Raw genomic sequence first — 13,111 nt, 5'->3', positions numbered from 1 at the left:
TGGAGAGTAATAACATCGCTGGTTATGGATACTAGATTTATAGGGACAGAACGTTGATCCAGGGATTTATTCTGACTGCCATATTTGGAGTCGGGAAGGAATTTTTACCTCTAGTATGAGGGTTTTTTGCCTTCCTCTGGATCAACTCAACTCAGTAGGGACTCATTAGGGATATAGGTTGAACTTGATGGACTTTGGTCTTTTTTCAACCTCATTAACTATGTTACTATGTTATTGGAAGGACGCCTTTTCCCAACAGCAATTTTAAGATCTCTCCACAGTTGTTCAATGGGATTTAGATCTGGACTCATTGCTGGCCACTTCAGAACTCTCCAGCGCTTTGTTGCCATCCATTTCTGGGAGCTTTTTGACATATGTTTGGGGTCATTGTCCTGCTGGAAGACCCAAGATCTCGGACACAAACCCAGCTTTCTGACACTGGGCTGTACAGTGCGACCCAAAATCCGTTGGTAATCTTCAGATTTCATGATGCCTTGCACACATTCAAGGCACCCAGTGCCAGAGCCAGCAAAACAACCCCAGAACATCATTGAACCTCCACCATATTTCACTGTAGGTACTGTGTTCTTTTCTTTGTAGGCCTAATTCTGTTTTTGGTAAACAGTAGAATGATGTGCTTTACCAAAAAGCTCTATCTTGGTCTCATCTGTCCACAAGACGTTTTCACAGAAGGATTTTGGCTTACTCAAGTTAACTTTGGCAAAATGTAATCTTGCTTTTTTATGTCTCTGTGTCAGCAGTGGGGTCCTCCGGGGTCTCCTGTCAGAGCGTTTATGTTACTCTGAGCGCTCCGGGCCCCCTGCTGGCCTCGGATCGCTCACAGCGTGTGTCCCCAGGCAGCCCTTCGGCGTCTCGGCATGTGCATCCCCGCTCCCTAGGGCGCGCATGCACTGGGATGCTTAGATCTAAAGGACCAATGCACAGGTGATTGGTGCCTGGTCCGAACTGGTTTATTAAGGGTTAATATAGAAAAAGGATGTATAACAACAAGTGTATACAAGAACCAGTCCTCTAGAGCCAGTAGAAATAAGAAATGAGAAAATAGGAAAGAAAAATAGAAAAGAGATGAAAATGGATGAAATGAAAAATTAAGAAATTCTAAAAATGATAAAAATAATACTGTAGTGAATTAAAAGATGGAAATTAGATATATATTCCTTAATAGTCCCGAATCAAAGTTGGAAACATAAAAAAGATATAACACATTTATTCATAATGTAATATACATCAGTGCAGGGCCCTTGCACGAGATGTATTACAACTGTTAAAAAACATATACTAATAAAAAAATATATAAAATGATGATATGCAAAATTATATATCACAATCAGCCACCTTTAAATGATCTTTATCATAGACTATTTCTTTAGCAAATTGACATTCATTTAAAGGTGGCTGATTGTGATTGTAGGTTACCTGCCCGTTTAGGGATAGGTGGCCCTGACTGCACGGGACGGTAGGGGTTAACATAGAGCCCAGGATAGTTCCCCCTCCCCCCTGCTTTCCCGGGTTAGTAGGAGGGGAATTAAGGCACGCCCAGGATATATTTAGGTCCACCCCACCCCCTGGTTAGTCCTTTTGTACTCACCAGCGCTCCTGAGAAGACAGCTTGCTCCGGAGATGGCTGACGAGGCTGTATGGAATGCTATCCGGGAGCGGGTGTTGGCTGATCCAGGCGCCTTATCTCAGCTACTGGCTGGGCTAGGGCTTCCTGCTGCTGCGGTTAGTAGTGGATCTCGGCCGGTAGGTCCTGCTGTACGGGGGCGACGGACCGCCCGTGCATCGCGCCCTCCGGCGCGTTTGAGCCCCAGTCCCCCTAGGTCTTCTGCTGGTAGGAGGGGGCGCTTTGCTGCCCGCATTGCCTCCTCAGCTGTGGTTTCGGCCCCTGGTGCGGCAGTGGCCGCGGCTCGGGCTGTAGCTCCGCCCCTTCCGGGTCAGGTGTCACAGGAAGCTGTGGGGATTTCTTCGGCTGCTTCGCGTGCTTCCCTGCAGGTCCCGGCAGTTCCAGGTAATTCAGGGCAGCCTGCTGTGGTTTCCCGGCCAGTATTAACCCCTGCATTGCCAGCCGTTATGGGTGCTGGTGCCCCTGCTCCCTCTCATGCCTCTTCCTCTGCTGAGGACATACCTGATACCCCAATTGCCACGGCCCGTGTTCCCATTAGACCCCAGGGTGTTCCTGTACTGCCTGGGGATCCTCAGCAGCCACCTGTCCTAGGGAGTAGTAGCATTGATCCTCCTTATGAGGATGCTTGTGATAATTTGGGGCCCCAATCTGATGATCTGCCACCTTTAGATGCCTCAGCTAGTTCCCCTTTGCTTTTTGTTGATAATATGCGGCAAGTCAGTCAGCCACCGCGTGACCGAGTACTTAGTAGGTCAGAGGGCCGTTCCCGTCCAAGACGGTCGCGGTCGTCCTCACGGGGATCTGGCCGCTCCGGTTGGAGCAGATCTGTTGGGTCCTGTAGACATCACCGCAGGTGTTCTCGCCGGGAGTCTAGGAGTAGGGTGCGCTCCCGTAGGTCCCGCTCGTCCCGGTGGCGGTCTCCTTCATCATCTGGTCGCAGCTCGTATCGCTCAGGGAGTCGGGAGCGCCGCTCTCGCAGGCGCGAGGGGCGGAGACGTCATTCAAGGTCCCCGAGGCGGGCTTCCCACGGTGGCAGTCGGCCCCGTGCGGTGTCTTATCCGGCTCCTGTGCCGGTTGCTGATCCAGTTCCTGTTCCTGCAACGGATCCGGTCCCACCTCCTGTTGTTCCTGCGCCGACCGGTGAGTTTGATTTTGCGGGTGCATGGGGACAGGGGGAGGGTCAGGCTGCTTTGTTGTCTACGTTTAAATCTGTTTTGTCTAGTCTTGTTAACAGCAAGCCGACGGAACGTGTGGTTCCGGCGGCGGCCCGTAAGGCCTCCCCGGTTAGGGTTGGGGTATATAAAGATTCTGTTTTTTGTGGTGTTAGTCCTTTAGGTGTTTATGTTGATGATGCTGTGAAGGAAAAAATTTGGTCTAACCAGTATGTTGATTTGTGGTCGCTAGTGTCTGCGGACCAACATACGATTGACAAGGAACGTAGGCCCCAGTCGGAAAAAACTTTTCCTACTAGGCCGAAGGTGGCGAAGACCATGGGCAATTGGTTACAAGCGTTTGCAGTTTTGGGGTGTATTATGGGTGAAAAGCATCCGGAGCGGTGCTCCGAGCTTTTTATTTATATGGACTCGGTGTATAGTGCTTATAAGGCTCATGGGGGCTCTGCGTGGTGGCGGTATGACGAGGAATTTCGACGCCGCTTGTCTTTGCAGCCGGATGTTGGTTGGGGTGTTAAGGCGACCGATGTTTGGTTGCGTTTGATGATGGCGCAGAAGGCGCAGCCCTTTCAGCAGGGAGCCGCTGGTCAATCCGGGGCCACCGGGCCGGCGGCCGTGCGTCGACCCGGGGCTTGCTGGTTATTTAACGAGGGACATTGTCGTTTCCTCAGCTTGTGCAAATACAAGCATGAGTGTTCTGCCTGCGGGGGGTCCCACGCCGCAGTCAGGTGTCAGCGGGCTGCTAAGCAGACCGGCCGGGCGCCCTCTGCTGCTGCAGGGAAGGACCCCGGTGAACGTGGACATGATGTGCCCGTGGTTAGACCAGTACCCCAATAAGGAGGACGCTTTGGTTTTATTAGAGGGTTTTCGTTATGGTTTCTTTATTCCTTTTATTTTGGGTCAGGTTTCTTCCTCCTACCCTGACAACTTGAAATCGGCCAGGGAGTACCCTGAGGTGCTGCGGGAAAAAATTGGTAAGGAGGTTTCTTTAGGTCGTTTTGAAGGGCCTTTTAGGTCCCCCCCTTTTTATAATTTGCGGGTTTCCCCCCTTGGGGTTGTCCCGAAGAAAGAGGTCGGGAAGTTTCGCCTGATTCACCACCTTTCGTATCCGAAAGGTTCCTCAGTGAATGATGGCATTTCTAGAGAGGATGCAACGGTTTCTTATGTTTCTTTTGACCGGGCTGTGGCCCTGGTGAGGGGTTTTGGGGCAGGGGCGTTGATGGCGAAGTCTGACATTGAATCGGCTTTTCGCCTGTTGCCGGTGCATCCGGAATGCTATCACTTACTGGGTTGCCGGGTGGATGGGGCCTTTTATTATGATGTTTGCCTGCCTATGGGTTGTGCTATTTCTTGTCGGTATTTTGAGATGTTTGGATCATTTTTGGAGTGGGTTGTTCGCTTTGAGACGGGCAGCCGTTCGGTTATTCACTATCTGGATGATTTCTTGTTTGTTGGCCCGGCTGGGTCTCCCAGATGTGGTTTTTTGTTGGATTCTTTTCGTTTTTTCATGCTGAAGTTTGGGGTGCCCTTGTCCGCTGAGAAGACAGAGGGCCCTTCAACGGTTATTTCGTTTTTGGGTATAGAAATAGATTCTGTGGCCATGGTTTTTAGACTACCGACGGAGAAATTGGAGAGTTTGCTCTTGTTGGTTGAAAGTTTTTGTGGTGTACGGAAGGTGACGCTGCGACAATTGCAGGTTTTGCTGGGACACTTGGTTTTTGCTTGCCGTGTTATGCCCATGGGGCGTGTTTTTTCTAGGCACTTGTCATTGGCCACCCAGGGCGTTTCCTGCCCTTCTCATCATATTCGCATTTCAAAGCAAATGCGTGCGGATGTTTTGATGTGGAGAGAATTTTTGAGAAGGTATAATGGTCACACGTGTTGGTTGGGGGATGAGTTGTCCAATGCTGAGCTTCAATTGTTTACGGATGCGGCTGGCTCCGTGGGTTTTGGTGCCTTTTTTCAAGGGGAATGGTGTGCGGAGTTGTGGCCGCCTGATTGGCAGACTAATGGTTGGTGCAGGAACCTCACCCTGCTTGAATTGTTTCCTATTATAGTTGCGGTGGAGTTGTGGGGTGTACGATTTAGCAATAGGCGGGTTTGTTTTTGGACGGATAATCTGAGTGTGGTTCATTGCATAAATGGTTTGTCTTCTTCCTCCCTTCCGGTTTTGTCTTTGATCCGGCATTTAGTTCTTCGGTGTTTGGAGTTGAACGTTTGGTTTAAAGCTCGCCACGTAGCTGGGGTTGATAACGTGATTGCTGATTCCCTTTCTCGTTTTCAGTTTCAGGATTTTCGGAGGATGTGTCCGGATGCTGCGTTGGAAGGGCTCCCTTGCCCCCCATTGGTCTGGGCCCTGCCGAGCAACGTCTGATCCCACTGGTGGAATCGTCGCTGGCGGCATCTACATGGGCGGGACATGGTAAGGCGTGGGCTGAGTGGTGTGCGTTGCTGGCTGGGCGGGAGGTGGCTACCTCTGTTGACAACCGCGTAGCGGTTACGGTGGATTATGTGTTGTGGTTGCGTGATTTACAGGTGTCCGCAATTGTAGCGCGGCGACGGCTAGCTGGGATAAGTTTTTATTTTAAGTTGTTGGGATGGGAAGATGTTTCGAAACGGTTTTTATTTCAGCAGGCCTTGAAGCGTTGGCAGCGCACTCATGTGCGGCGTGAAACTCGCAGGCCTGTTTCGTTTTTGTTATTGGCTTCTCTTTTGCCGGCTACCCGCAGTTGTTGTTCTTCGATCTATGAGTCCGAGTTGTATTCGGCCGCTTTTTGTGTTATGTTTTTTGCCGCGCTGCGCATCGGCGAGTTGGTTCCGGCTTCAAAAGCCGGGGACGGTGGTTTATTACAGGATGACGTGTTGTGTTCCAATGGGGTTTTGCAACTGCGGATTCGACGCTCGAAAACTGATCAGGTGGGTCAGGGAGCTTGGGTGCGGGTTATCGCAGTGGACGGTCCAGTTTGTCCTGTGCGGGCGGTGTCGTCGTTTTTGGCTGTTCGGGTTCCTGGCCGCCAATTTTTCACGCATGCTGATGGTTTTCCTTTGACGCGTTTTCAATTTCAGGCAGTGTTCAAGGGTTGTTTGCGGTTTTTGGGTGCTCCGGCTGCTGAGTTTGGTACGCACTCTTTTCGGATAGGCGCTGCTACGGAGGCGTCCAGGGCAGGTTTATCAGTGGATGCGATACAGCGTATTGGCCGTCGGCGCTCTGGTTGTTATGCGCGATATGTACGTCCTGAGTTGTTGTTATAACTTGTTTTCTCCTTTTTTAGATGTGCAGAGGACGATGGTTTATTTCCTGGGCCACTCTTATTTCCACCGGGCCGCGCAGAGAGCTGATTGCCGGCCGGGTGGGAGATCGTTGGGATGCGGCAATGTTGAGCCTCACTGGAGGGGGATCCCAGGTATGCGTTGGACACGGGTCCTTACTGAAGTGGTGGACATTGCTAGAACCGTCCGTTCCGGTGTAATTTTGGTGGTACACGCGGGCGGGAATGATCTCTGTTATTCCCGGGTTCCTGATTTGATTACTTTGATGAAAGCCGATGTTGAACGGTTTTCTGGCTTTTTTCCCGATTTAGTTTTAGTATGGTCCGAGATAGTGCCTAGAGTATCCTGGCAGGGTGCTCGCAATGCCGAGGCCATCGAGCGTTCACGGCGTTTGGTGAATTCTCGTATGGCCCGGTTTGTGCGACAAAAGGGTGGAGTGGTGGTCCGTCATCGGGAGCTTGAAGGTGATAACAGACGGTTTATGATCTCTGATGGGGTTCACTTGAATGATATAGGCTTGGACATCTTCTTGTCGGGCTTACAAGATGGTTTGGAGCAGGCCTTGTTTTTGCTTGGTGGGGGTCGGAGCACCGTGTAGGAGTACACGGGCTCCTCGGTGGCCTGAGGAGAGGAGAATTGAGAAGTGATGGCCCTAGGCACTTTTGCCCGCCGGGAGTCCGGCGGCTGGCAATACCGCTTCGGCTGAAGTAGGTAGGTTGCTGCAATGCAGCAGTTATAGAGTTAATATTCTGTTATTTAATAAATTGAGCTGTGACCACCACCCAGCCCAGTAAAAGAATAATGTTGTCATTATTGGGAGAGGTGGGGGGAGGGCATATGATGTGGTAGGCGTAAGTGTGCCGGGCAGTCTGTAGGTTACCTGCCCGTTTAGGGATAGGTGGCCCTGACTGCACGGGACGGTAGGGGTTAACATAGAGCCCAGGATAGTTCCCCCTCCCCCTGCTTTCCCAGGTTAGTAGGAGGGAATTAAGGCACGCCCAGGATATATTTAGGTCCACCCCACCCCCTGGTTAGTCCTTTTGTACTCACCAGCGCTCCTGAGAAGACAGCTTCCCTCCCTCCCTCCCTGTTTTTTACGTTTGTTGGTGTCACTTTGTATTCTTCTCGGCTGTGCATTTTGTTGTGAGGTGCATGGTCTTTGTTACCCCTTTTATAAAAAAAAAAAAAAAAAAAAAAACATTTACAAAGAAAGCTGGTTATTTATAAAAAAAAAAAAAAAAAAAAAAAAAAAATAAAGAAAAATTTTATATATATATATATATATATATATATATATATATATATATATATATATATATATATCTTACTTTATGGGCACTTTTTACTTTTGCACTTTGTTATTTGGACAGTTGCTGTTTGCTGTCTATTGTTCCTGACTGTAGTTTTATTTATATGCAAGTCACAGCTGGCCTGAGGAGAGGAGAATTGAGAAGTGATGGCCCTAGGCACTTTTGCCCGCCGGGAGTCCGGCGGCTGGCAATACCGCTTCGGCTGAAGTAGGTAGGTTGCTGCAATGCAGCAGTTATAGAGTTAATATTCTGTTATTTAATAAATTGAGCTGTGACCACCACCCAGCCCAGTAAAAGAATAATGTTGTCTGTCATTATTGGGAGAGGTGGGGGGAGGGCATATGATGTGGTAGGCGTAAGTGTGCCGGGCAGTCATATAATTTTGCATATCATCATTTTATATATTTTTTTATTAGTATATGTTTTTTAACAGTTGTAATACATCTCGTGCAAGGGCCCTGCACTGATGTATATTACATTATGAATAAATGTGTTATATCTTTTTTATGTTTCCAACTTTGATTCGGGACTATTAAGGAATATATATCTAATTTCCATCTTTTAATTTACTACAGTATTATTTTTATCATTTTTAGAATTTCTTAATTTTTCATTTCATCCATTTTCATCTCTTTTCTATTTTTCTTTCCTATTTTCTAATTTCTTATTTCTACTGGCTCTAGAGGACTGGTTCTTGTATACACTTGTTGTTATACATCCTTTTTCTATATATACCTTTAGGTCTGTGGGGTATAGACCTACCCAGTTAACCTCGAGTCAGCCCTGGCTGAGTGAGCTACACAATTTTTGTTGTATTATTAAGGGTTAAGCCTTGTCAGAGGGAGTGCTGTTTGGACTTAATTAGGCCTCACCTGTGCACTGCCTATAAGTACCATCTCCTCCCACAGCCTCCTGCCAGATCTTTGTTGTTTTTGTGCCTGAGAGAAAGCATTCCTTGTTCCTGTGTTACCCTGCCTGTTGCCGTTCCCATTGCTACTGACTACCGCCTGTGAACCTGTGCTGCCTGCCCTGACCACTTGCTATGTCTGACTACGCCTTTGCCTGATCCTCTTGTACCTTGCCTTATCTCAGCAGCCAGAGAGGTTGAGTCGCTACTGGGTGGAACGACCCGAGGGTTACTTGCCGCAGCAAGTCCATCCCGCTTTGCGGCGGGCTCTGGTGAAAATCAGTAACTCCTTAGACTCCGTTCCCCTGGTACGGCCCACGTCATCACCTCTCTGGCACAGCGATCCACCACCAGCCAACGCTACCAGCTACCAGCCCGGATCCTGACAGTTTAATTTAATTTAAATGTTGACTGATAGTTCGCGCTTACACTGATGCTACCTGAGCCTGCAGGATAGCTTGAATATCTTTGGAATTTGTTTGGGGCTGCTTATCCACCATCTGGACTACACCTTTCATCAATTTTTCTCTTATGTCCACGCCCAGGGAGATTAGCTACAGTGCCATGGGTTGCAAAATTCTTGATAATGTTGCGCACTGTGAACAAAGGCAAATCTAGTCTTGTTGATATTTTTCCACAATTTTGGTTCTCAAGTCCTCAGACAGTTTTCTTCTCCTCTTTCTGTTGTCCATGCTTAGTGTGGCACACACAGACACACAACGCAAAGACTAAGTGAACTTCTCTCCTTTTAACAGTCAAACCAAGAATCTTTTATTGAAAAGAGTAATGGTAGCGATACAGAAGGCAAAAGCAAAAAGGCAATGGTGCCCTAATGGGCATAATATTACATAAAAACAAAGAAAACATATAAAACCTATAACTAGGAGGCAATATCGTCTCAGCACGCAATAAAAATTGTACAGGAAATGCAGCGTACACAAATGAAGGATAGCACAAGTACACATCAATAGCTGGACTGGCCGTCGCTGAACAGGGAATCTCAGCACACAGAAAAGTAGGGAAACTATCCCCTCCCCCAGATTAATAGAGAGAAAGGCAAGTTTGCATAGAAGGACAATAAGAAGAAGTTATCCATTCCTCCCATAATTTATCAAAACATTCAACCTTACTCTCACGGATGGCAGATAGCTTTTCACAAAGCATTACGAAATTAACCTTGTCAATTACCTTTTGGAACGACAAAGTCGGGGATTTCCATTGGGCAGCTATATGTATCCTGGTAGCCATAAGGATGAACTGGGCAATCCAAAAAGTATGGAACGGCATCCTGCTAGGTTTATTGCTTAATAAACAAAAGGATGGGGTACTGGGCATGCGGTCACCAAACAAATCTACCAAAATCACATGAATCCTCCTCCACAACTTCGCCACCTTAGGGCAGCTCCACCAAATGTGGTGCATGGAACCGACAACTCGACACCCTCTAAAGCATAGAGGAGATACCGAGGGATAAATTGAGTGCAGTCTAGAGGGGACCATATAGATTCTGAGTAGAATTTTAATAGACGTCTTTATTAAGGAGACTTGCCAGCTGCCCCTGCTGACAGCCGTACAACAAGCATGACACTGGGACATAGATAGGGTCATGTGCAGGTCACGTTCCCAAGCTTCCATGAAGCGCAATTTGGTATCAGCAGGAGGGGCATTTAGGTGGGCATAAAGTCGGGAAAGCAGGCCCGGTAGTGTAGGGCTGTACAGCAAGGTCGCCTCATAAAACGTAGTGTCCATCTTGAGGACCCTGAGGACCCAATGAAGAATAATACGACAATATCTGCAGAGCACGAAAGTGCTCCCCAGGAGGAAGTTTATGAATAGAATAGAGTTGCGCCATAGTAATCAATTGTTTACCCACCAGCAGGTCATATAGTTTGGTTAATCTAGCAAATTGGTTAATCTGGCCTGGAAGGCCATCTTCCATTTGGTGGGGGAGTTAAAACCCCTCACGTTATGCAAAATTACTCTACACATAATGGGCATAACAAAAAGAGCAGAAGATTAGCAAGAAAGGGTGAGATTTCCCCCCTGTATACTTTACATAAGGCAACGACCAATCCAGCAACATTTCCATCAGCATAATATAAAGACGCAGATAGAGAGCCTCCTAAAACAAAAAAATAAACAAAAACAAACAAGATAAAACAAATGAAAACATAACTGTACTCAGGAAAGATGGTCCAAGGTGTTACCCGAACCATCATACTTCCTTTACCCCAGCCGGGATAGATGAGGCCCATCAGTCCACTGTGCGTCTAGCCCGCCAGATGGAGGATCCAGATAGAGGCTCCAAACCAGTAAGAGAGGAGAGAGGTGAGTAAGTGCAGGGGTAGAGACCAAGAGAGAGGGAGAGCCAAGAAGTCAAACAGGAAGAATGTAGAGCAAAGAGCACAGTAGGACAGAGGAAAAAGGAGGAGAGGGAAAAGCAGCAATGGAGAAGGAGATGGAAAGGATGAGAGAAGATAATTGGAAGCAGAGTCCAGGCATACAGGGTCCAAGCAGCATGGCCCAGAACTTATATGTAGATAACGGCAAAAGTCATAGATAGCAGGTAGCATAGACAAGTCCCCAGGTTCTCAGTCCTACACACGGTGAAACACATCAAAATAGGGGGGAACCAGGGTCTGCGTCCATGGTCAAAGGTCTCCATAGAAGGCACAGGGGGGTACAGGCAGTTCAAGGTGCAACAAGCAGTCCACAATGGCCCAACAGAGGCTTATAGGACAAATCAAGTAGGCTGGCGTGGTACCTGAGAGGGGGGCCGATCCCGCCTAGCCTGCGGTGCCAGAGTCCACATTCTCGACGGCCGGGTCACCTTTTGAGGCATGGGGGGGGGGGGGGCGGGCCTGCAACAAGACCTCCTGAGCGTCAGGCAAGGACCGCACAGTATAAGATTTGCCTTTTAGCTAGAACGACAGAGAAAATGGAAATCCCCACTTGTACTTTATCTGCTCCCTGTGGCAGGCCAACGTGGAGGGTGCAAGGTCCCAATACAGATGCACCGAGGGACGCACCCCAGGGAGTACCGACAAGTTGCGGGCTGCAGTCAGCAGAACATCGCGGACCTCAGGGTAGTGCAGCTTTAGGACCACATCACGAGGTGAGTCTGGGCCCCTCGGCTTAGCTAGGGCACGGTGGTTGCGGTAAAACCGGAGTAACTCCGGCTCCAGCTGGGGGGCAAGCTCAAAAAACAGAGAAGTTACCGTCTTAGTGAGGTCCGCATCAGGTTCAGGAAGGCCACGAATGCGTAGGTTGGCCCGCCGCGAGCGGTTCTCGAGGTCCTCCAGCTTCAGCTCCAAGTCCTGTAGCTGAGTCGAGTGATCATCGATGTCTCTCCTGTCCTCCTCGGCGGCGTCAGCCAATGTATCCAGCCTAGCCTCATTGTCCGAGACCCGCTTGCCCAGGTCCTGCAGTTGAGAGGTGAAGTCGTCCACCGCTTTGGACAGAGCTGAGTGGAACATCTTCTTAATGTTCCGAAACATGGCCGCTGGCGTTAATTCTGTAGGTCCTGCAGGCTCCTCCTCCTCAGACAGGTCCGCCAGAGAAGCATCCCTATATTACCCTATGTGGCGCTCTGCCTTTTTTATTTTTTTTATTACAAGGTGTATATATATATATATATATATATATATATATAACCAAAGGATAAGTTGGCCAGCACTGTTGCTGTATATATATATATATATATATATATATATATATATAAACAGAAATGGCGACCGCAGCACTCCAGATAAATGTGAAAAAGAATTTATTCCAAGGTAAAAACAGGCAACGTTTCTGTGGCCTCACACCACCATTTTCAAGCTTGAAAATGGTGGTGTGAGGCCACAGAAACGTTGCCTGTTTTTACCTTGGAATAAATTATTTTTCACATTTATCTGGAGTGCTGCGGTCGCCATTTCTGTTTCTATTGCCCTTTGGACCCAGGACCGGGGTCCCAGAGACTGACTGCACCCACGCACAGCTGGCTTGGGAGTGCTGCTCTTCAACTTGAATATATATATATATATATATATATATATATATATATATAGATACAATGGAAGGCAACTGCAGCACACCAACTTAAAGTGCAGGAAAGTGATTTATTCCAGAAAATACAGGCAACGTTTCTGTGGCCTCACACCACCATTTCACCATATATTATATGTAAATAACACAGGCAGAGTTTTCAGTATTAGCAATGTATTTACATATTTATCCCCATTCACATCCCTTTCCTCTCACAAGGCTTTTATCAGGCTGTTCATTGAAAAAACATCAAAAAGGGATGCTGATGTACAGCCAAACATGTTGCCAACAGGCCCATACACTTCAAAGGGCCAAACATAGTCTGGTTGTGACTATGCATGATCCATTTCCCGAACAAATACTCTGTCTTTAGGGTGCTCAAAAATGTAGCTGACCAAGTTAAAAGTACACTACATTCACCCCATCAAAGTCTATTGGCCATCAGCAACACGTTCTGTGTATGTATGTTGTATCTTTTTTTCTCATTTTGCCAACAAGCAGCTTGGCTGAAACCCAGAGACGTGATGCAAATGGGGTCTTAGTAAAATGCATTCTTCTTAACAACCATCTCAAAACTAGGGTAGGATAAACTGTATTGTTAAAAAATACAGCGGCAACACACCCATAAAATGCTGCATGTGAATGTTTATTGTACTTTTTATTGTTGGCAGCAGAATAATATTAGACCAGTTAGACAAACATAAGGATTTGTCATCTCAAAGGATTTGTCATCTATGAAGCATTTGAGATAGGTTAAGGGATAGCGTGGATAATATTT

General features: G+C 47.7%; 1 long non-coding RNA gene across 2 annotated transcripts; it reads left to right on the top strand.

Moving 5' to 3' along the window:
• The first annotated feature begins 5,074 nt into the window (after positions 1–5,074).
• On the top strand, positions 5,075–7,608 carry LOC130293353 (uncharacterized). 2 transcript variants are annotated; one of them, XR_008848187.1, is made up of 3 exons: positions 5,075–5,239; positions 6,090–6,221; positions 7,514–7,608. It is a non-coding gene; the product is annotated as an uncharacterized LOC130293353 (long non-coding RNA). The 2 variants fall into 2 exon arrangements; XR_008848186.1 differs by having other exon boundaries at positions 7,508–7,604.
• Positions 7,609–13,111: the final 5,503 nt, after the last annotated feature.

This window comes from Hyla sarda, chromosome 10 (genome assembly GCF_029499605.1).
Source record: "Hyla sarda isolate aHylSar1 chromosome 10, aHylSar1.hap1, whole genome shotgun sequence".
NCBI classification, from domain to species: Eukaryota; Metazoa; Chordata; class Amphibia; order Anura; family Hylidae; genus Hyla; species Hyla sarda.
Note: the sequence above shows the minus strand (reverse complement) of the source record. Positions and strands in the feature narration are given on the sequence as shown.